Source organism: Lactuca saligna, chromosome 8 (assembly GCF_052625555.1).
Source record: "Lactuca saligna cultivar CGN05327 chromosome 8, ASM5262555v1, whole genome shotgun sequence".
NCBI classification, from domain to species: domain Eukaryota; kingdom Viridiplantae; phylum Streptophyta; class Magnoliopsida; order Asterales; family Asteraceae; genus Lactuca; species Lactuca saligna.
In genome coordinates, this window is record NC_136424.1 from 236745111 (window position 1) to 236766522 (window position 21412).

At 36.2% G+C, this 21412-nt stretch overlaps 1 pseudogene; it reads right to left on the reverse strand.

Annotated features, from left to right (window-relative positions):
* Positions 1–8743: 8743 nt before the first annotated feature.
* On the reverse strand, positions 8744–11375 carry LOC145010544 (protein FAR1-RELATED SEQUENCE 5-like; annotated as a pseudogene).
* Between the last annotated feature and the right edge of the window lie 10037 nt (positions 11376–21412).

A 21412-nucleotide genomic window follows, 5' to 3' on the forward strand; every position in this document is an offset into this window, starting at 1 on the left:
TGTATGAGCACATATGATGTCTTATGACCAAAACCCAACAGTGGTATCAGAGCCTAGGATGGTTTCAATTGTATTGATGCATTGTATATCTAAAAAATTCGATTTTTTGGTGTTCTAGAGGCTGGACTCGCCGAGTCCATAGTTGAACTCGACGAGTCCAGACTTGACTCAACGACTCAACTCGTCAGATAGTGCTTATCTCGGGATTTCTTGCTGTTTTTGCATATGGATAGTTACCTTATCATGTTAGATCAATATTAATCCGATTATATGATATATTTGACTATATTTTTTATCTAAATGAAGATATTTATCAATTAATAAGATAATTGTTTCCTTATAAGATAATTGATTAATTATTTTGAGTAAATTGATAAATTGTTTTGCAAGAAATCATTAAATAAATCAAATATGGATAATTATGTGATTAAATGTTAATTTAAAATTATTTGTTACTTGATCCTTGTTGTTATGAAAAGTTTTATATTTTCCCCTTTAGGTTTTATAGTTTAAATTTGAACCCAAAAGTTTTGAAGTTTTGAAATTTAAATAGTTAAAACCCTAATGTTTTGAAAAAGGTTTCAAAACTTGCCCTCAAGTTTTGGAATTTAAAAGTTGATTAGGAATGTTAAATTCTAAAACCCTAGTAATGTTTTGAAAAGTTCAAATCACTCTCTTATGGTTTTATTAATTGATTAAGGTGTATGATTAAAAGAGATTTAATAAATCCATAAAAGTTTTGGTTTGCAATTTAATTGAATTAAAAGTATAATTATTAAATTTGACCACCTAGTATTTTAAAAGTGTAAAATACACCCTATACTATATAACATTAAAAGTCTAACATTATATATATATATGTATGAGTAAAAGTCAGTCTTACTGTTAGTAGGCCTAATTCACGAAGCTGGTCTATAAGGGGTGTTTAAGGAAATTGCCTATAAAATGGCGATTGAATGGGTATCCACTCTTACCCACCGCACGCTTGACTAGTGGAGGGTCATTAGCCGAACGGGTAGGATAGGACGAAACCTTCCATTATAAGTATAATGAAATACAAAGTAACTAAATGTTTTTCAAATTCCTAATCTTAGTTACTTAGGCAAAAGTGAATTGATGCAATTCCATGAAATTACACTTTGTGCCCTTGTGAAGACGTTAGTGGAGCGTGTGTGGTTTACCGGCACACTAAATGGTTCTAAGCAAAAGTAGCAAAGGGTGACTCAATGTTTGTCATAGTTCGGTGGAGCGTGTGTGGTTTACCGGCACATCGAATAGGTGACTGTAACATGTGAGGGCACCATGTAACTTTGCATGGTTATCCACACTCGCTTTGTGATCCTCGGCATCCCAGTCACAAACGAGAGGTTCATATCGAGATTTAAACATGCCATTGAAATGTTCAATGAATCTCAAAGGATCTAGGAGTTTTCATAGATTTAAAACTTAAATTTATTTTTTTTGTTTTTCATGGTGGAAATTGGTGAATCGTCATTCACTTACCTTCAAATATTCTGCAACTAGATTACGGCATCTCTTTTCTAGATTGTAGCGTATTATGTTGGGTCCTAGCCTTAGTATCTTATTTGGGTGATTTACTAAGGACTCAATCGATCAACTAACTTGAATTTGTTTTCTCCCATTTTGTAGATGTCAAAATTCGACAACCATGGTCTTCCTAAATCCCGTGGAACAAGCATTCCACATGAAGATGGTATTCCACGATTCGATCGAGGAACAAGAAATCATGCTTCACTTCCTCCACCTCCTCCAATTGTTCTCCCTAACCCACAAGATCGAAGAATTGAAAGGTTCAATATCACTAAGGCCCTATTGGAAATGAAACATGAAGATGGTAAATCCGTGTGTGCCCACGTTCTAGGAATGAAATCACACATTGATAGGTTGATAATGTTGGGTGTGTCATTCCCCGATGAGTTGGCTGTGAACTGGGTTCTACAGTCACTCCCTGAATCATATAATGAGTTCAAAAGAAAGTATTATATGATGGATCATGACGATAACCTCATTGACCTAACTTACATGCTCATTTCTGCTGAATCAGAAATGATTTGGCGAAGCAATGGAGCGTATTTGTTGGGAAAGTCAACCAACCATGCTTCCGAGGACGTTCTAGGAGAACCGACCTACGTTTGTTGCCAAGAGAAAGGGCGTTGGATACAAGTCTGCCCAAGGAGCCTGAAGAGTCCAGAAGATGGGAGAGTCAAAGAGTATGACTGTGCCTCAGGTAAAATCCACTATCTAACTTCGTTAAGTTCCTATTCATTGATTCAAATACATGATGTGATAAGATTGCATTTGAATGTTTTGCAGGATCGGTGAAAAGAAAGGAAGCTTGGTGAAAGAGCAAGATGAATCTAATCACAAGAAATGGATCTTGATCGCATGGACTTGAAGATTAGATTTCGAGCTTAGATAGTTATGATAGAGTTGTTAGAAATTTTCTTTTTTAAATATATAGTTTTCAATGGATTTTGCGTTGTAAGGACAAATGTTTTCCGCTGCTTTTATAAATAAAATAAATTTTGGTTTGAAATATTTATTTTTTTGTTTACTTCCTTGCAATGAAATCGTTATGAAAAGTGATGTTTGAATATTTCTACAACAAATGGATATGATTCTTATTTATGGTGTTTATGGAAAAAGTCGAGAATTTACCAAATAGGGAAAGTTTCTTATCACCCAAATTTCAATTGGATAGAAATTTGGAATCACGCAACTTGGTTGCATGATGAATGGGAAATTTCATATTTAGAAATTAGACTAATTCGTTGACAAAGTGTCAAGTGAAGGACTAGGAGATCGAGTACACAAAGTTGCGTGTTGATCAAGTCCACCATAAGAGTAACAAAGATATTCGTCATAATTTACTAAAGGTTTAGTAAATATGATTATACTCATAAGATTAAGTGTAATTCGGAATTGATTAAAAAGGTTTAAATCAATAGCAAAACGAATAAGAAGAATCAAGTAGGCAGAAAGATAAAAGTTTCTCCATTCTAAGAAGAAGGAGAGTACCTTTTATGCTTTATGATAGGTCTTAATGATTAAGAACCATATCTTAATTGATCCTCTTACAAAGTCTTAGCACAATTGTATGTCTAAGAAGAGGAATCAAGAATTGAAGAAATGGTTAAATCAAAAGGTCAATCGTACTTCGTTCCAATAACAAGTCTTAAAGTTAAGATTGTGACGTCAAGTGACAAGTATTAAGAAGGTTTATAACATTCATCAAATGTGGAAAGTTGTGATGTATTGGATAAGACAAAGACCAACTAGGACAAATTTATGAAGTGTTTTGATAAAAACTACACTAACTCTTGAATATTTGTTTGTCAATAAATGTTTATTGATAAGAGAATCTTATATGTCAAGGAGTCAGTAGGAGTCTTAATAGTCTTGAAAAGTTTCAAGAACAAATCAAATAAACCTTATCGATCATCACTAGCACACGAGTTGAGGTTTACAACCTATCGTGTTGACATTATTTTGTTTCTGTGTTATTCCAATTAAGTTAATTATGCATGTGAGTTATTTGAGTTCTCATTTTGAATGCATAAAAGGCAAGGCCCCTTGATCAATGAAAGGTACATTGATAGGAAAAAAGTGAGATGCTTAACTACTTGGAAGACGTGGTGGGCAGCTGTGCTACCATAAGGCAAGAAATCAAGATTAAGAAAGTTCGGTCCATATGAGTTTGAATTTGTTGTAAACTTTGGTTTTAACAAATTCACATGGATAGAAACACATACACCGTTTAAATCTAAGTGTCATAAGATTTCCTTCTTCATGAAAATGATTGTGAGGAAATGATTTCACTAAGAAAGATTTTAAGAAGATAGTGATTGTAAAATTGCATTCTCGAATTCGATTATGGTCACGGTATCCCTTTCCATGATTTGAATTGTGAGGTTTGGCAATTAGTCTTAATTGTTTAGACACACATATGAACTATCTAAGGCAAAGGTGTATACGTTCAAGGAGCTTTGATAAAAGATAATCAAAGTACTAAGTATTATAAACATTGACTTAAGAAATTCAATAAGTATTGTTTTCTGAAAGTTAAGATGTTTATGACTACATGTCGAAGCTAGTGGGAGCATAAGTGTTATGTTTTATAATAATCATCATGATAGTGGGAGCATAAATGTTATGATTGTATGATTATTAAGGAAAGTATTGCAAGTTGGCAATATTAATTACAGAAAACAAGAGTCATTGTTTGCAAAGTTGTAAGGATGGAATAGTTGTTTTGCTATAATTAAGGGAGAGAATATTATGCTTCATTTCAAATCTAAAGGCTTAGGTTGAGAAATGTTAATAAATTTAGTCAAAGGTACATAGTGTGTTCTTAAAATTTTGATTATGATTACGGCATTCCTCTTCACAATTAGAATTTTGAGAACATAGCAAATAAAACATTATGCGTCGTGTCCCATACGCTTCGGTTATAGGATCGATTGCAAATGCTTTAATATTTGACCATTCTAAAATTTTCCAAATGTCTAGCACATTTAGAGGAAAAAGGGACTAGAATTGGTTTTGACTAAAATAGTTAAACAACTATCAAAGAACAATCCAAAGTTCGACGAGGATTGGTTGTTTGTGAGTAGTTGGAAGCATGGTATTGAATAGACCACATTGACATTATTATGAATAGATAAGATTCTATTAAGAATAAGTTGTCATATGGAAAATATGGAAGCGTGTCCATATTGGGAATTGAATATTGAAAAATCTATGACTAGATTAGAAACCTTTATGCAAAAGGATGTTCAAAGGAATGTACTTTGAGTGAGAGACATCGTATCTAAGGAATTGTCTTATAACAATCTCCGATAGAGGACTTTGTAATATCATTGGCAATAGTCTTTGTGACTTTGGTGCAATGATATTACGAAAGGATTGTTGCATAGAATGTTAGAATCTAGCATATTCTATAACTAGCAAGAATTTGATATTCTTTCACTTATGAAAAAAGGATTTGGAGTTGTGAAATGAGAATGATTGGAAATGTGTTCAATTTGATCTATTTCAAAAGGTAAGAACAATAAGTAAACATTGTGTGCATGATAAGAGCATGGGACAAGTGTAATAATTCAAGTAAGAAGTTGATTACCCGAAACGACAAATAATGAGTAATCGATATGGTGATAAATAAAAGGAGTTTTATTTATACTCAAAGGGTTGAGGCCATATGAGATTAGTATTATTCTTGTGTTTCACTTTGCATGTTTTGACTTCCAGAATAATTGAGTTTATTAAGAATAATCAAATTATTCAAACGGGCCACAGTCGTTCATATGTTGGAAGTAGATATGAATGAAGACTGTCGTGAATTGGTGTGTGGGTTGTCTAAAAGAGTATTAGACATAAGCAAATGTTTTCTGCAACGTTCATGAGTGCTTATGAATATGAATTTGAGCATTGGATTAAATCCATGCTCACTTGGATCACTCCATAAATTGTATCACGAGTGATTGGTGAGACGATAACATCTTATATTCTTGAAACCGAGATGTGTGAGTTGTATCTTGCTAATCGGTTGCATATTGATAATATGAAATCGCACTAGTAACTTGGTGTTATAAAACATATTATTGTGTGTGATTCGGTGAGTAAGTGCAAGCGAACATTGTATCAAAGTTTATCCATTCCTTTTATCCAAAGAAGGATAAAAGCGATATCTTTGGGCCCCTCGATGATTTAGTGATGACAAACGTAAATGCTCGGCCGGGCTAGGGCTAATTTGATTTGTTCAATTAGTCAGTCGTCATAAATCGGAGATCGACAAATAGTACAAAGAGAATGATTAGAAATAATGTCTTACGATATCTAGAATGGAGGAATATATGATCCCTTATCTAAGGACACGCGTATCTGATAGGATCAGAGTTGATAGCGGCTTTAGAAAGCTACGATTGCAGATCAGGATCTGAAGTCATACGCAGAATAGTTATTAGACTTATCCAAGTGGGAGACTATTGGATTAGTGTCTAAGTCCATAACTATTTTGGTATGTACTTGACCCGATGGTGCATGGTCCATTTGGGTTGCCTTCACCAAAGCAACTTGATTGGAGAAATAAATAGAGAGAGAGGTTATTATGATTTATTAATATGTTATAAGAATAATATATTAAAGGAGAAATCATATTTGTTTAATTAATATTGGTCAATAATTAATTAGGAATTAATTTTGCGATCAAGTGTAATTAATTAAACTAGAGGGGCTGAATTGTAATTATGTGATAGTTACAAAATAAGGTAAGGATTATCTTATTAATGGGTTGGACGAATCTAAGGTGATAAGGCCTTAGAATTCGACTAGGATAAGGGTTTCTAAGACTTATCTAATGGTTACTTGGTGGGCAAGCAACTAGATAAGGATAAGGACTAAAACCCTAATCTTTACACCTATATAAACCCCCTAAGGCTCATGAATTCGTGTATCCCTTCCCAAGAGGTCCTAGAGACGAATTCCTATACCTCTCCTCTCTCTTTATAACTTCTCCATTTGCTCTTGGTGTTTGTAAGCCATTAGAGGAGTGACACTTGTGACTCTAAGCCTTCCAAAGTCAATTCAAAGAGGAATTAGGATTGTTATTGCTACATAACAATCAAGGTAATATCTTAAACCTAATTATATGTTAATATCGATTTCCATATGCTTGAATTAGGGTTTATAGTCTTGGATTCAAAGCATGTACAATAGAGAAACCTAGATCCAAGCTTTAGCGTTTGTATGAGCACATAGGATGTCTTACGACCAAAACCCAACACACATATCCTGGTTACATTTGTTGTTTACTTAATGAATTCATATATAGATCATGAGTATTGTTGTTATATATTTATTATAATATGAATTATTATTTAATTTGACATGAAGAAAAGCTTCTTTTTTCATTATCTGAATAGTGTTGAACACAAAAAAGCAAATGTGTTACTTAAAAAAGAAGTTGTGGTTATAAAAATGAAGTTTCAAAGGAATATAGTTGGTGTTAACTGTGGAGTTTTCCTTATGCGACACATGAAAATATACATGGGAGAAGCGGCACATAAATGGGATTGCGTTCTATGTGTTGATAATAAAAATTCAAGAAAAGATGTTGCGAAGGTTAATGTATAAGTATCTGGATAAGTTGATGATGTCAGATTTTAATGTTATGAAGAAAGTATTCTTGAAGCATTATGTAGCTGTTAAAAAAATAGATAAGTTTGAAAGGATGAAGGTGATTGAAGAAAAGAAGAAGGAAATCACATGTGTGCTGCAGTATAATGATCTTTGAAGAAGATGGTGTTTTTTTAATTAGGTTTATTAGTATTATAAAAACCTGATCGTTTATGAAGTTTGAAGTGTTTTGCTATGTTGGTTTTTTGGATTATGTTAATTTTGTTAGGATTATTATGTGTTGGACGTGTTCTAAGTAAAACAACGTGATGGTTTATTTAATGGTTATTATTAGAATTGTGAACCTGAATATTTCTTATATTCCATATGTAATATATGGCATATGACACTTAACAAAGGGCACACATTAATAAGAAATATGAGTCATATAATTTCTAAAGCTATTGGTTTGTGGTGCATTTTTGTTGAATATATGGATGTTAAAATGAAACAAATGTTGTGAGTAACTTACATATTTTTGAAACATCAAATTCCTATTATATTAACATAGTTTATAAGACTTAATTTGAATTATGAATTGTGAAAAGAATGACTATAAAAGTTAGAATTATATAACACCTATTCACTTGTAAACTTTGAAATGAATATATAACACAATTCTACTTTGAAGTAGGTATTAAGCGGTGTTATCAACAAATACATAATTCATAATCCATAATTTTCTTAAGAGTATCCGATGATTATTTTCTGTATGAAAATAAAGTTTTTTTGTTAACTAGATTTATAAATACTTATAATGGATATGAGGATAGTTCAAATAAAAATATTAAATAGTGTGTTAACGTAAAAACATTATTTTTATGTTATAATTCTGTAATGAATTTTGTATCAACAACTTTATTATGATTATTCAACAATGAATAAATGAATAGTTACAAGGCAATACTAATTTTATAATTTATTATGAAAATGCATATGCATAAGTTTATAATAAAATAATACCATTTTAATGAATCTATGAATAATCAAACGGTAATATTCATATAAAAATTACTTCAACAATAAACATATACAACATTCATTACAGAATAATAACGTAAACATAGTGTTTTTACGTTATTGAATATGAATTTAGTACTTAAACATGTGTCTACTTATAATCATGGAATCAATTTTGTTTTTATAAATTCTGAAATGAATAATGATACTATATATATATATATATATATATATATATATATATATATATATATATATATATATATATATATATATATATAAAAGAATGTAATGTTTTGTGACTTTATTAATAAGATAACGATATTTATAATGTATTGGTTGTTGTATACGTAATAATGTTGTAAGGATTGGGATGATTAAAAAAAACAAGGAATATGTGGATAAGCTTTGAAAACAATTTCAATGACAAATAATAAACACAATTTAAAAATAAATTATAGATACGGTACATAAATTATAAAAACATAATGCTGAAAAGTGACAATTGACTGAGAATGTTAAAATTGTTTTACCATAAAGTAAACAAACAAAACAAATTAATATGAAATAAAAAATACCGATAATAAAATTAGTGCTTTTTTCCAGGATGTTGTTTAAAGATGTTCTTCTCATCTTCCTTTCGTGAAGGACAGTTCCGCCAGTCATGATTGTTACCCTTACGACAGTAGTTACAATGTGATTTTTCAACTGCAATTTCTTGAGCACCTTTAATCCTTTTTTAGTCCCACACCCTTTGTTCCTAATTCCAATGGGGTTTTGAATTTGAACATCTGCGGGTATCGACACACCAGGTCTATTTTCAAAGTCTGTTGACTTGTTTGGGCGTTCATGCATAGTAACGCCATCCATAAACCTGCTCTCCAATTCCTTAAGTGCTTGATAATACTCTTCTAGTCTTTTTTTTGTTGGTGCTCAAAGAAGAGAGGCAGTTGTCAACCGTTGAAAATATGTTAATTGCTACTTTTTGTATATTCTCATCAGAATCTGAATACCGGAAACATCTTCGTAACAATTCAGGTGGAATAATATCCTTCTGCCACCGCCTTAGAAGATACTTTGCTAGTATGAATTGGATGTTGAAGGCTTTCATTGCAATAAAAATGTGGCGACAAAGAATCCCATATTCTTCAAACTTCATACAACTACAAATGAACGAGTCTTCTTTTTGGTCACATTTAACCTGCATAGAAAAATAATCAGATATATATGCACAATTTGGTGTGGAAAAAAAAATAAGATGATATCAAAGTTTAAAATAATACCGTATATATAGAGTCTTTTAGCAACTTATCCCAATTATCATCGTCATCATCACTGAAAATATCGGACTCAGGTCGATTCAAGATGGAATATCCATGTGGCCTAAATTCTTTTATCTGAAACTCATGAACATGGTCAACGATGTTGTGATTTAACGAAACACATGTTTCTCATTGACCTGTACATTTCCTTCTAAACATGTCTAAACACTTTACGTGTGTAGAATAGAGAAGTGTTTTCCTCTATTGGAAATGGTGTTCTCATTTGAGGGAATTTGTCTTTTGTTTTGAAGTCTAAATAGGATTGAGTACAATGTTGCTTCTCCATGGCAGATTCAAATGAATTCATAAAGTTTACTAAAGTTGATCCATAATGAGTGTTTTGATGAAAGCATGAGTTCTGACTCTTAGAACGAGATGTTGTTCTCATGAGACCTGACATAGAGACTCTTTTGCAAAATACAGGAATCCATGAATGTCTTAAGTTGTACATTCTACTTAAACAAGTATTATTGTTAAGATCATATTCATCCAATAGTGCTTTCTATCCCTGTTTGAAATCTTTCTCTTCAAGCTTAGAATTCCATATCAAGGAGTTGAACAGTAACTTAAATTCCTCATCGTTGACAATATCCAACAATAACTTACAATAAGAAAATGTGGAAGGTGTTAAAAATCAAAACATTGAATTAGTCCAAAGTATATTAAAGGAAACGACAATAATGTTATAGAACATTAGTCAATGTAGACTATATGTTAGAGATACAAAAGTACTCTCATTGATTCTTTTTAGAATGTAAAATTAAAATAACAGTGATTCAAAATGAATAAAATGTTGACTGAGAGATTATCAAATAAAAGCTTGTAACCTTCAATGGTAATTTGGAAGTGATTTGCCACATACACAACCTATGAATTGATTCTGGGAAAACATTGGCTATAGCGTTTTTCATCGCGAGGTCTTCATCAGATAACAACAATATTGGTTGTTTACCAAAGGCTTTAAGAAAAGATTTCAACAGCCATGTGTATGAGTCGATATCCTCTTTGCTAAGCAATCCAACACCAAAAGTAACACACTTTTTGTGAATGTCGATTCTAGTTAAAGGAACAAATACCATGTCATACCTAAAAAGTGGTAAAATTTACATTGAAAATTTTAAAAGACTTAAAATTAAAACAAAAAACATAAACATAAAATACACATAACCTGTTGGTTTAGAATGTGGCATCAAAGGAGACAACATCACCAAATTCTTTATAATTTATCTTTGAGGTCTTATCAGCCCAAGACATAGCGTTGAGTTGCTTATTTTCAACTCTGAAATCGAATGAAAAATTAGGAATATTTTTTGTTCTGTTAGTCATCTTATCGATTAACATCTGAGCATCAGTTCCACCTATAAATCAATTAAGATCCCTCATCAAAATTTTAAAATCATCAACAGTGCCTCCAATAATATTGTATCCACCATTAATAGTAGTAAATAGCCTGTGAGCTTGGGTGGCACCAACGTTCTGATTAGAAAGAGTGGTAATGAACGATTTCTGCCATGAATTAAGCTGTCTGTGGTGTCGGGAAAACAATATGTTATCTTGAGACATAAGCTCGTGATTATGTTCCTCTACAAACTCATATAGCAACCATGTAGAGCTTCCTTTTATCATACTAAATCTGATACATGCATTGCATCCAGTCTTTCTTTTTATCTTACTTATGTTTGGGTTCAATGTATCAACATGATCTGTATTAGGAAGACCTGGTCTGTTACACACGAGGTATCTCAATCTAATAATACCATGCCCATTTTTTTTGTTTGTCGTTTTTCTAACATCAAAACCTGCTACAAGAGCATACTTGTAATACATATTTGTTATATCTTCATAGGACCTGTAATGGCCTTTAAGTTTTGGCTTAACTTCATCAGGTACGTTTTCCATTAATAATCACATGCTGATGATTAGAACTTTGATGATTATCATTAGATTGATTATCATCAAATACACCCAATGTCTCGTCTTCAATTGAAATATCACCTAAATCGTTTGCATCTTGATCAATATTATTATAAATATAACAATCTTCTACTAAAAATAAATGATGATGAATTAACATAAAATATACTATCAGAATTTAGTAAAAGGAAGTTAACATTTACGAAAAAGTGTAATAAATTAATCCTGGATTCTTATCATGATATACAACACCAAAGGAAGTTAGCATATACGAAAATTTGTAAGAAATTAAACCTGGATTTTTATCAATTCCATGATGTTGGTCATCGAAAAGACTATAATCAAAAGTATGATCTATTCCATCCTGCACTGAATATACATCAACATGGTCGCCGTCTTCTGTATGAGCATCCATTTGGATCAATAGAATAATAAAATATTTTTCAAAACGATAAATGATATGATTGGTAATACAAAATGATTAATAGGTGGGTTTCATTTGTGGATTATGGAAAAATCAATCAACGTATTTTTAGGCTATTTGTTTTAATGAATTGTTTGACTTTTGTGTAAAATTACATGATTACCTTTAAAAATAAATTTAATTATTTTTTTGAATGATAAAAATTGATTGGCTGTAAATCGTCCTCACGTATTCACACTAATCTATGTTTTTAAATAAACCTCTCTTTTTATATATATATATATATATATATATATATATATATATATATATATATATATATATATATATATATATATATATATATATATATATATATATGGATGTAGACAAATCATTTAAAAAATTTAAAAAAGAATAAATTGGTAATCTTAAATTTAATTAAAAATATTAATTACTTTAATCAAATACTAATACCGGCCATTCTCACGTAACCTCCCTCATTCAACGATCACATATGTATCTGATGTGTGTCTATTACTGGAAAGAAGCCAAAATCAAAATTGTGTATATCTTCGTGAACCAGATTTCTGGTTAAGACACGTATTTGTTGGCCGGTGAAGGTTTTTTCTTTCACCATTTTATTATTTTATATCCAAGGCTCGTATTATTCCCTTTCAATACCATAGTAAAATTTAATTGTTGCATTATTGTTGTTGCCTAGATCCGTTAGCAACAAATTTGTCATTATTGGCCCACAAAAATTGATTTTGTTTGTAAGAATATTGGATTTAGTGCATCTATATTATTTCATTAATTGTAAGATTCATTAGTTTTTTCTTTTTGTGGGGTGGAATTTATACGAAATCTAGCTCCCTTTTGTTGGATATCTATATGCTCCTTACTTGAAAGGAACACAGTAAACAAGTGCATAAAAGTGAACAAGTGGAAATATTTTTACATTGTGCGGTTTCTGATAGAAATTTATATTTATATGATTATTTGATTTTACTGATTATTGTTTTTTTCTGTAATATATAAATTAGTTATAGATTTTTTTGACTATTAACATTTTATTGTATTTTTCTCAAACAAAATAATGTTAACTAAATGTTGGAAACAAATTCTCTCATTCACATCGAATGGGAAATACATAGTTACAACATATGAGAAGTAGAAATATATTCCGTAAGAATTGATTAACAACAATATTCTCTTAAAATGTATTAGTGTTTTACTTAGATTTCAATGTTTTTGTTTGATTTTTAACCATTTATATACATATTAATAGTTTGTTCCTTAGGTAACAGTACCTACATCTTATTGGACAACTTCTACTTTTTTTCTTCTTAATCGGTGGTTCTCTTCCCACGAAGTGATTCCAGATGCTTCCTACCGCTTTCTTTCCACCGTCTCCTCTAATTGAGGTTTATTACCCCTATGTTGTTAACTATTGTTGTTCCAATCCACCTTCACTTATCGTCTTCTTCACCATCTCTCTTCACCTTCTGCTCTGCCATCACAGTCTCTATTCCGAGTCGCCTTCCAGTTTTTTCCACCCCTACCTTTTTTGTCTCTTTCGAGCTGTCTTCTTCCCCGATTTTTGTGTCATCCCTGCAACGTGTTCGTCCTAGGTTTCTTATGCGTTGTTGTAACACCCGTTTATTTATTAAATAAAAAATAAAATAATGAGCAAATAGTAGCCCTAAAATAAATAATTATGTATCAAATGATGGTCTCATAGAGCTAATTGTCATACTTTAAGAGATTTGGGGTTAAAAGTGTAAAATCCAGACTTATTATGAAAGAAATTTATGTATTCAGGGTTTGAATGGTAAATATTAGCTATGCTTTGAAAGAAAATATGAAGGGAGGGACTGTTATTGTCAATATGGGAAACATTTAGATGGAGCGGGTATATATGTCGCAGCAAACCCTAAACCCTTCATCTTTCAGCCGCCTCCATTCATCCTCTTCATCTTCAACCTCCGACAGCCGTCCCTTTTCCCCCTACCTGGTCTGTTCTCCGAAAAGCTAGCGGCCACCAAGCAATTACCCGACCTCCTACCTTGCCGACCGATCGAGACTCCATCTCGCTATCGCCATCAGCTGACCCCGTTGTCACTAGTGCTAGTCATCAGCCTCATAGCCGCCATCGGATTAAACCGCCGTTGCGTTCTAGCGGCCGACGAAGACAAGGATGCTGCTCCGACGTGATTCGGTTGTCGAGATCGCAACCCTAGCTGCCACCCCATTGTTGGGGGCTGTTGAAGACGATGAGCTGTCTACCTCCCACATGGCCACCTTGCACCGCCGCCATGATGAACGTTGATGATGCTGCTGGCCTTCGACGACGAGCGTTGCTCCTTCTCTGCCGCCATAGAGTTGCTGTTATGCCACTACTGCCGCCACTCACCTTAGGTGGGTGGCTGGGTTCGTTTTGCTAGAAGAAAAATTGAGGGTGTGTGCTCCCAGTCGCGTGTGTGTTGTGTGTGGTTTATCTTGGTCGGAAAACGGAAAAGAATGCTCACCATGGCCGCCAGCCATGGTGGCTGCTACCACTCACCACCGAAGGCAACCAAGGTGGTTATGTGTGTGTATGTTTAGCTTAGTTAGTGGGTGTGTTACTTTGGTATTTTCATTGTAATTGTAACAAAAAATGGAATAAGGAAAGGAACTTGAAAACCACCACCTTAGGGTGGTGGCTGCCGCCATCAGCCGCCGTGTCGGGTGGTGGTGTGCTTCTCTTGTGAGTTGACTCGATTGGGGATGTTTGAAACCCTAATGGGCCCAAAGAAGCTCAAATGGGCCCAATGAAGCTTAATAGACTCTAATGGACCTAATAAAACCCTAAGGGGCTTAATAATATTTTAGTGGGCTTAATAGCCCCAATAAAGCCCTAATTGATCTAAAAGCCCAACAAATAAATAAATGGGCTAGTTTATGGGTTGGAAACCCTAATTAGGGTTTGGAAAACCCTAATGCAATGAAACCCTAATTTGGGATAATCGGGACACACGAGAAATTATTTAATAACTTGGAATATTAAATAATAATCATTGGCGGAAATTAATCTAAGAAATATTGGACTTAATGGATTAAGTTCTTAATGGATTAAGTCCTTAATGAGTTAAGTAAGAAACTTAACCTTAATCATCATTTCATGTGAAACCCTAATTTCACTTGGGTTTATTGTTGGGCCTAAATGATTGAGATAATATGTAACGACCGAATTTTCACGTCCAAAAATTTCGTTTTTAAAACATTAATTTAGAAAACGTTAATAATTAAAAACATTGTTTGATCAAACTACATCACAACGTAAACCATGTCTAAAAGCCAAATTATACAACCAATCGAAATATCAGAGTATAAATCCCAGAGAAATCTAATAGATGCGGAAACCAGTGTGTGTGCATGATGTGCCGCTACCGTGCCAGCTCCTTCCCCTTTGATGAAGAGGTACCTGAAACCAAAACTGTAAACTGTAAGCACAAAGCTTAGTGAGTTCCCCCATCGTACCACATACCATACAATATATAACATACATACTGCCAGGCTATTTTGGGGTGCCTGACTACCGGGTACGGCCATTCTGGGGTGCCGACTACCCGTGCGGCCATTCTGGGGTGCCGTCCTACCCGTGTCAAGCCATTCTGGGGCGTTGACCTACCCATGTCGAGCTATTCTGGGGTGCTGACTACCCTTCGGTCCTAACAACCGAACCTAGTATTTTGCTAACTCTCTAGGAGTCATGTTTAACCTTGAATGCTATTAATAGATTCTACAGCAATAGTCCCTCGGACTCGGAAAGTAATAACGAAAATGGCTAACCCAATAGCAGATTCCGCAGCTGCCACCGTTGGAACCAATGAAGAAAATGATTGACCCATCATATCATCCGAAGAAACGGAAAATACCAAAAAGTTCGAATTCTGCGGGACTTAACCCAACACCTTACGGCACGAGCTGACGACAGCCATGCACCACCTGTGTCCGCGTTCCCGAAGGCACCCCTCTCTTTCAAGAGGATTCACGGCATGTCAAGCCCTGGTAAGGTTCTTTGCATATCAGACATATCTGGGGTGTCTGACTACCCTTCGGTCCTAACAACCGAACTCTACTACTATCACATACAACATATCATGCTAGCATATAACATATCAAGTAGTAGCAAACCTAGATGATATCACAAAGACAATCATCTATCATACATCTCCTACTGGTGGGCCGACATTGTGGCCTTAGACCCACCGCTACTGGAAGGCAACTCACCTCGAAGTAACTGCTGATCTGATCGGGAACTGACTGTCTACTGCTGCTGCTGCTGCTCCGGAAATCCTCCAGCTGTAATTCCCACAACATACTCAATCAAATACTGCTAACTGTCCTTTGGGTAAAAAGACCATTTTACCCCTGATCATGCCCTAAGTCAAATTTAGAGTCAACTTTCAGTTGACCCGACTCGCCGAGTTGGCTTGCCAACTCGCCGAGTCCCTGTCCAATCTACTGACCTGGATTATGTTTCTACTCGTCGAGTTAGGTGTTGACTCGACGAGTTCTCCATCCAAACTGATGTTCAAGTCCTTCATCCTACTCTCGGAGTTGTATGAACAACTTGGCGAGTTCATCTTCATCCGATGAAAACTTATGCTGCGACTTGCCGAGTTGTATGAACAACTCGCCGAGTCTGATCTTGATCTAAGGAGATTGCCTTGAACTCGCCGAGTCTGGGCATTGACTCGCCGAGTTCCCTTATGGGTGAGTTTTGGCTTCCAACTCACCGAGTCCACCCTGGACTCACTACACAACTTGACACAGCTAAAAGGGGACAATCTCGGAGACTCGCGACTAGACTCGCCGAGTTAGATGAGCGACTCGCCGAGTCTGCTTCATGCAAGAGCCATATACGTGATTTTGCTTGAATCTAGTCCATTCCATTCATAGATCTGGGTTCCTAGAGCATGAATAATACATAAAGTTTCCAACTTTACGTGTAAATATTCATCCATGAGGTTTTTAGGGTTCAAAATGCACCAAAAGAGTAGATCTAAGGTCTTCATGCAACATGGGTCCATAAAGGTAGTAGATCTGAGCTCCTGGAGCTCAACCATGCCTAGATCTAGAGGCCAATCAACTTATTACGAAATATAATGCACACACAAGCTTGGGAAGGGCTGAAGGAAGACTTTAATGGAGTAATAAGCATAGAGACAGGGGGAAAACGAGTTTTACCTCAAAGAAATCACTGAGAGAACACTAAGATGCTTGGCTTCCTTCCCTTCCTCTTGATCTACTCGACTTCCTTCTCAAAATCCTCAAGAAGACACACTAAAATGCCTCAAACTCACAAGAACAAGAGCTAGAACGTATGGAGAGCTTCTGGGGGTGAATGGGGCGGAGTTGGGGCGCAAATGGTTATTTAAATAGGGTGAAAACCCTTGGAAATTAGGGTTACATCAGACAGCGCGGACTCGCCAAGTCCAAAATATGGACTCGTCGAGTCGCCATCTTAACCGCGCCCCAAAGTCTCTTCTCTACTCGGCGAGTCGGGCCTCCAACTCGCCGAGTCCACAACCAAAAACACAAAGTACTTAGGCAAAACTCACGTACCAGGAACCAGGTGCTACATAATAGTGGACCATTCAAGAGCAAACAATTGAACTAGAATAATTTAATGGGCCTAGGGTAAGGCCCATGTAAGGGGCTTGGGCCCAATTTGGAAAATTGGGCCATGGTTTGGGCCTTAATGATTATATGATGTTGGGCCTTAGAATGAGACCATGTATAGGCCTAGGCTGAATTTGGAAAATTGGGCCATGTGTTGGGCTTTGATTCCTAGTTGACTTTGGTCCTACAGACTAGGCCTTGGGCTTGAATAAGCCAAGCTAGGGGTAATGTAGTAATTACTCAAAGAATGTACTTATGGTTATGTATTGTGACCCAATTATTAATTGGGTGTTATTTTGGTGTTGACAGTTCGGGAATCTGTCAGCTAGTAGCTGGGATCGAGTCTACGGGACTTCAGCAAGTGTGGGATTGTGTCTTTGGGACTTCAGCGGTGTGAGGTGAGTTACCTTCTAGTAGAAGTGGGTCTAAGGCCACAATGCCGACCCACTAGTAGGAATTGTATGATTAGATGATTCTCTCTGTGATATTCATCTACAGTTGCTACTACCTATGTTATGTTTATGTGTTTGTATGATATGATGCTATGTGCTAGTGATAGTAGGGGAGATAGTCCCTAGGTTACCGGTCGATAGAGCCAAAGGGGCAGTCAAGCCCAGCCATGCTAAATAGATTATGTGATACGTGTTATGTGGTAGTGGTAGGGGTGAAATATTCCCTAGCATCCGGTCGAGAGGACCGAAGGGGAGACCAACACCCAAATATGCTAGTCAGTATCCGGTCGAGAGAACCGAAAGGGAGACCAGCACCCAGATATGCTAGTCAGTATCCGGTCGACAGGACCGAAGGGGAGACCAGCACCCAGATATGCTAGTTAGTATCCGGTCGAGAGGACCGAAGGGGAGACCAGCACCCAGATATGCTAGTCAGTATCCGGTTGAGAGGACCGAAGGGGAGACTAGCACCCAGATATGCTAGTCAGTATCCGGTCGAGAGGACCGAAGGGGAGACCAGCAGCTAGATATGCTAGTCAGTATCCGGTCGAGAGGACCAAAGGGGTACGTCGGGCACCCAGATATGCTTGACAATATATGTATGTTATGTGATTATATGGTATATGGTATGATGGGGGAACTCACTAAGCTTCGTGTGCTTACGGTTTTCAGTTTTGGTTTCAGGTACTTCGTGTCTAAAGGAAAGGAGCCGGCTTGATCGCAGCGCATCACACTATGGTTTTCCGCACATGAGATCTTTGGGATTACACTCTGATATTGTTTTATGATAACATGTTTAATTATCTCTACTTTGGTTTTGACATGACATGATATTACACATGTTTTATTAAACTGTTGGTTTTATAATGAGTTATTTGAAGATGAAATTTTTGGCTGTATTTTTGGGATGTTACAAGTTGGTATCAGAGCCTTGGTTTGAGGGATTCAGACATACTCTCGGGTGTGTCTGAACTCAAACTAAGGTCTTGGTATGAGAATTTTCAAATGTAAAACCATTTTATGAAAAAGAGTTTGAAAAGAATCTGAAAATAGAAAATAAGTTTGAGAAGAACAAAGTGTGTGATGCGCGCAATCAGTCGAGCCCAAGTAAGTCTTCCCCAAGATATCCATACATGTTATGATATTTTATGATATGATATGCTTATGAGAACTGCATGCTAGATTAGGGCTAAGGATCTAGGAGGATGCCTTATATGCCTATTATATGTGCTTGTAGACTTGCATGCTAATATTGATCAGTCAGTGATAGGATAGCCTGTTTAGATTATGCCTGATTGTATGAGCCTTTTAATTGCATGTACAGATTCCTAATTAGAGGATAAAATGATTTGATTGGAATATGATGGTTAGATTTTCCATTATCTGAATGCTGCTTGCTTTGTGCTTTATGGGACTCTTAGTAATGCGAGTTAGCTATTAAGTGAATATCCTAAGTCACATGTGGCACAGGCTGGATAATCTCAGAGTGATAGATTTGAGCCTATTGCGCAGCTCTCGTTTGAGTCTAACCGTTATAGGGATGAGTTTGTTACTTGAAGGATTATATGATCTCTGTTGTATGTGGCTATATTCATGAGGTAGCTAGTTGACATTACTGAGAATCTTTCAGCAGCTGAGGACTGGGTGAGTTCGGGAACCTAGGGAAGCCTAGGATATATTTCAGTGAGTTAGTAGTGAGGCTCAGTTAGACTTGGGTGTACCAGTTGAGGAAGTGACTTGGAGGATCCGGGAGGATTGCTGAGGAAAGTATGGATAGGTGTGGAAGGTAGTATTTGGCCCGTACTACTGAAAGCACAGGATCCATACTCGAATCAGTGAGAGTCTTGGAGAATCTAAGATGCTTCAGGGAAGAGTTTATGACCCAGTTTGGGGACAGAGGATGTTCCAGTTGTTTCAGCTTAGCCATTGGCAAGTGAGCTAGTGAGCGTGACAGGGTGTCAGACCCTGAAGGATATGATTTCCAAGAGTTGTAGATGCGGGATTGATTTGGGAGCACTCTGGAAAGAGAGGTGTGTTCCAGGTGCGTATAGTAGGGGTCTCGGGAAGAGACCCATGATTTTTGATCATCAGGTGAAGGGCCAGCAGGGCCAGAGTCAGTGTAGCATGTACAGGACAGTGTACAAGGGAGTTTGTCACTCCAAGGGTTTAGTCTGCTACAGGGTAGCGGGGTTGGTCATGTCAGCAGAAGGTGATTAGTATTCCTCCAGATGTTGCGGGTATGTCATCTTCTATTGCTATTAGACGGATGTTTGGGATACGAACCGCATTGGAGTTATGAGTAAGTTTGGATAAGTTAGATCTCGGGTCGGTTTCCTGCTAGTGTTTGGGTTATCAAGGTTCATATATACCATCCTGCAAGCCAAAAAGTCATTGATGAACCCACAAAGGGACGCATCTTGCGGAGGGGGTTCCGCGTGTACCGTTATCATTTCAGATCTTTGTTGAGATCTGTGCAGGAGTATGGTTTGGGAAGATCCTCGGATAGGGTTAGAGTAATAGTTCTACAGTGAAGTTAGCGTTCAGGGGTTCTATCATTGTTCAGGTATGGTCGGTAATTATCTATGGATGAACTTTGGAGTTCAAGGCACTATCGTTGCTAGGACAGAGCTGGTGACATGAAAAGGGTAGTGTCAGTCGCGGGTGTTAGATGCATAAGTGGTTGGTCATCGCCTGTTCAAGATACTTGTATTTTCGCATGGGTTGTGTTCGGATAGAGTTTAGTGGTACTGCAAGATTGGGAGTGGGAACGAGGATTCGTCAGCTAGAGTGAAGATTAAGGTCTTCAATTGACAGCATGTTAGATGGATTGAGGTGTCAGACTGGATCAGATTTCAAGAGTACTCATTGAGATTTCCGAGGATGGCAGATCTCAAGGTTTAATCGACGATTAAATGCTAGCATTGGCAGACACACGTTGTCATCGGTGGGATATTAGAAAGCGAGAAGGATTGAACCCTTCAATTCTCAAGTAATGTGAGGACTTAGTCGAATCTAAGTGGGGAGAGACTTTTTATAAAGTTCTCCAACTATGAGTTCTGGTTGTGCAAGGTGCAATCTCTTGGCCACCTTGTCAACCAGAAGGGTATTCTAGTTGATTCGGCCAAGATAGAGGCCGTGATGCAGTGGGAGATTCCGAGGTCTCCATCTGAGATTTGGAAGTCCCTGGGTATAGCGGTTTATTACTTGAGATTTATACGGGACTTCTCCGAGATTGAGGTTCCTTTGACCCGACTGACCAAGAAGTCGGTGGCCTTTCGTTGAGGGCCTGAGCAGAAGGCAGCCTTCGAGACTCTTAGGCAGTGGTTGTGCGAGGCACCGATTTTCACCTTGCCAGTGGGTGTAGATGATTTCGTGGGTTACTGTGACGCTTTAATAATGGGCATCGGTACGCAACTGATGCAATAGGGTCACATGATAGCAGGTTTCGGGAACTAGGTTAGAGTTCCCGTTAGGACCCTAGTTCAGTGATGTGTTAG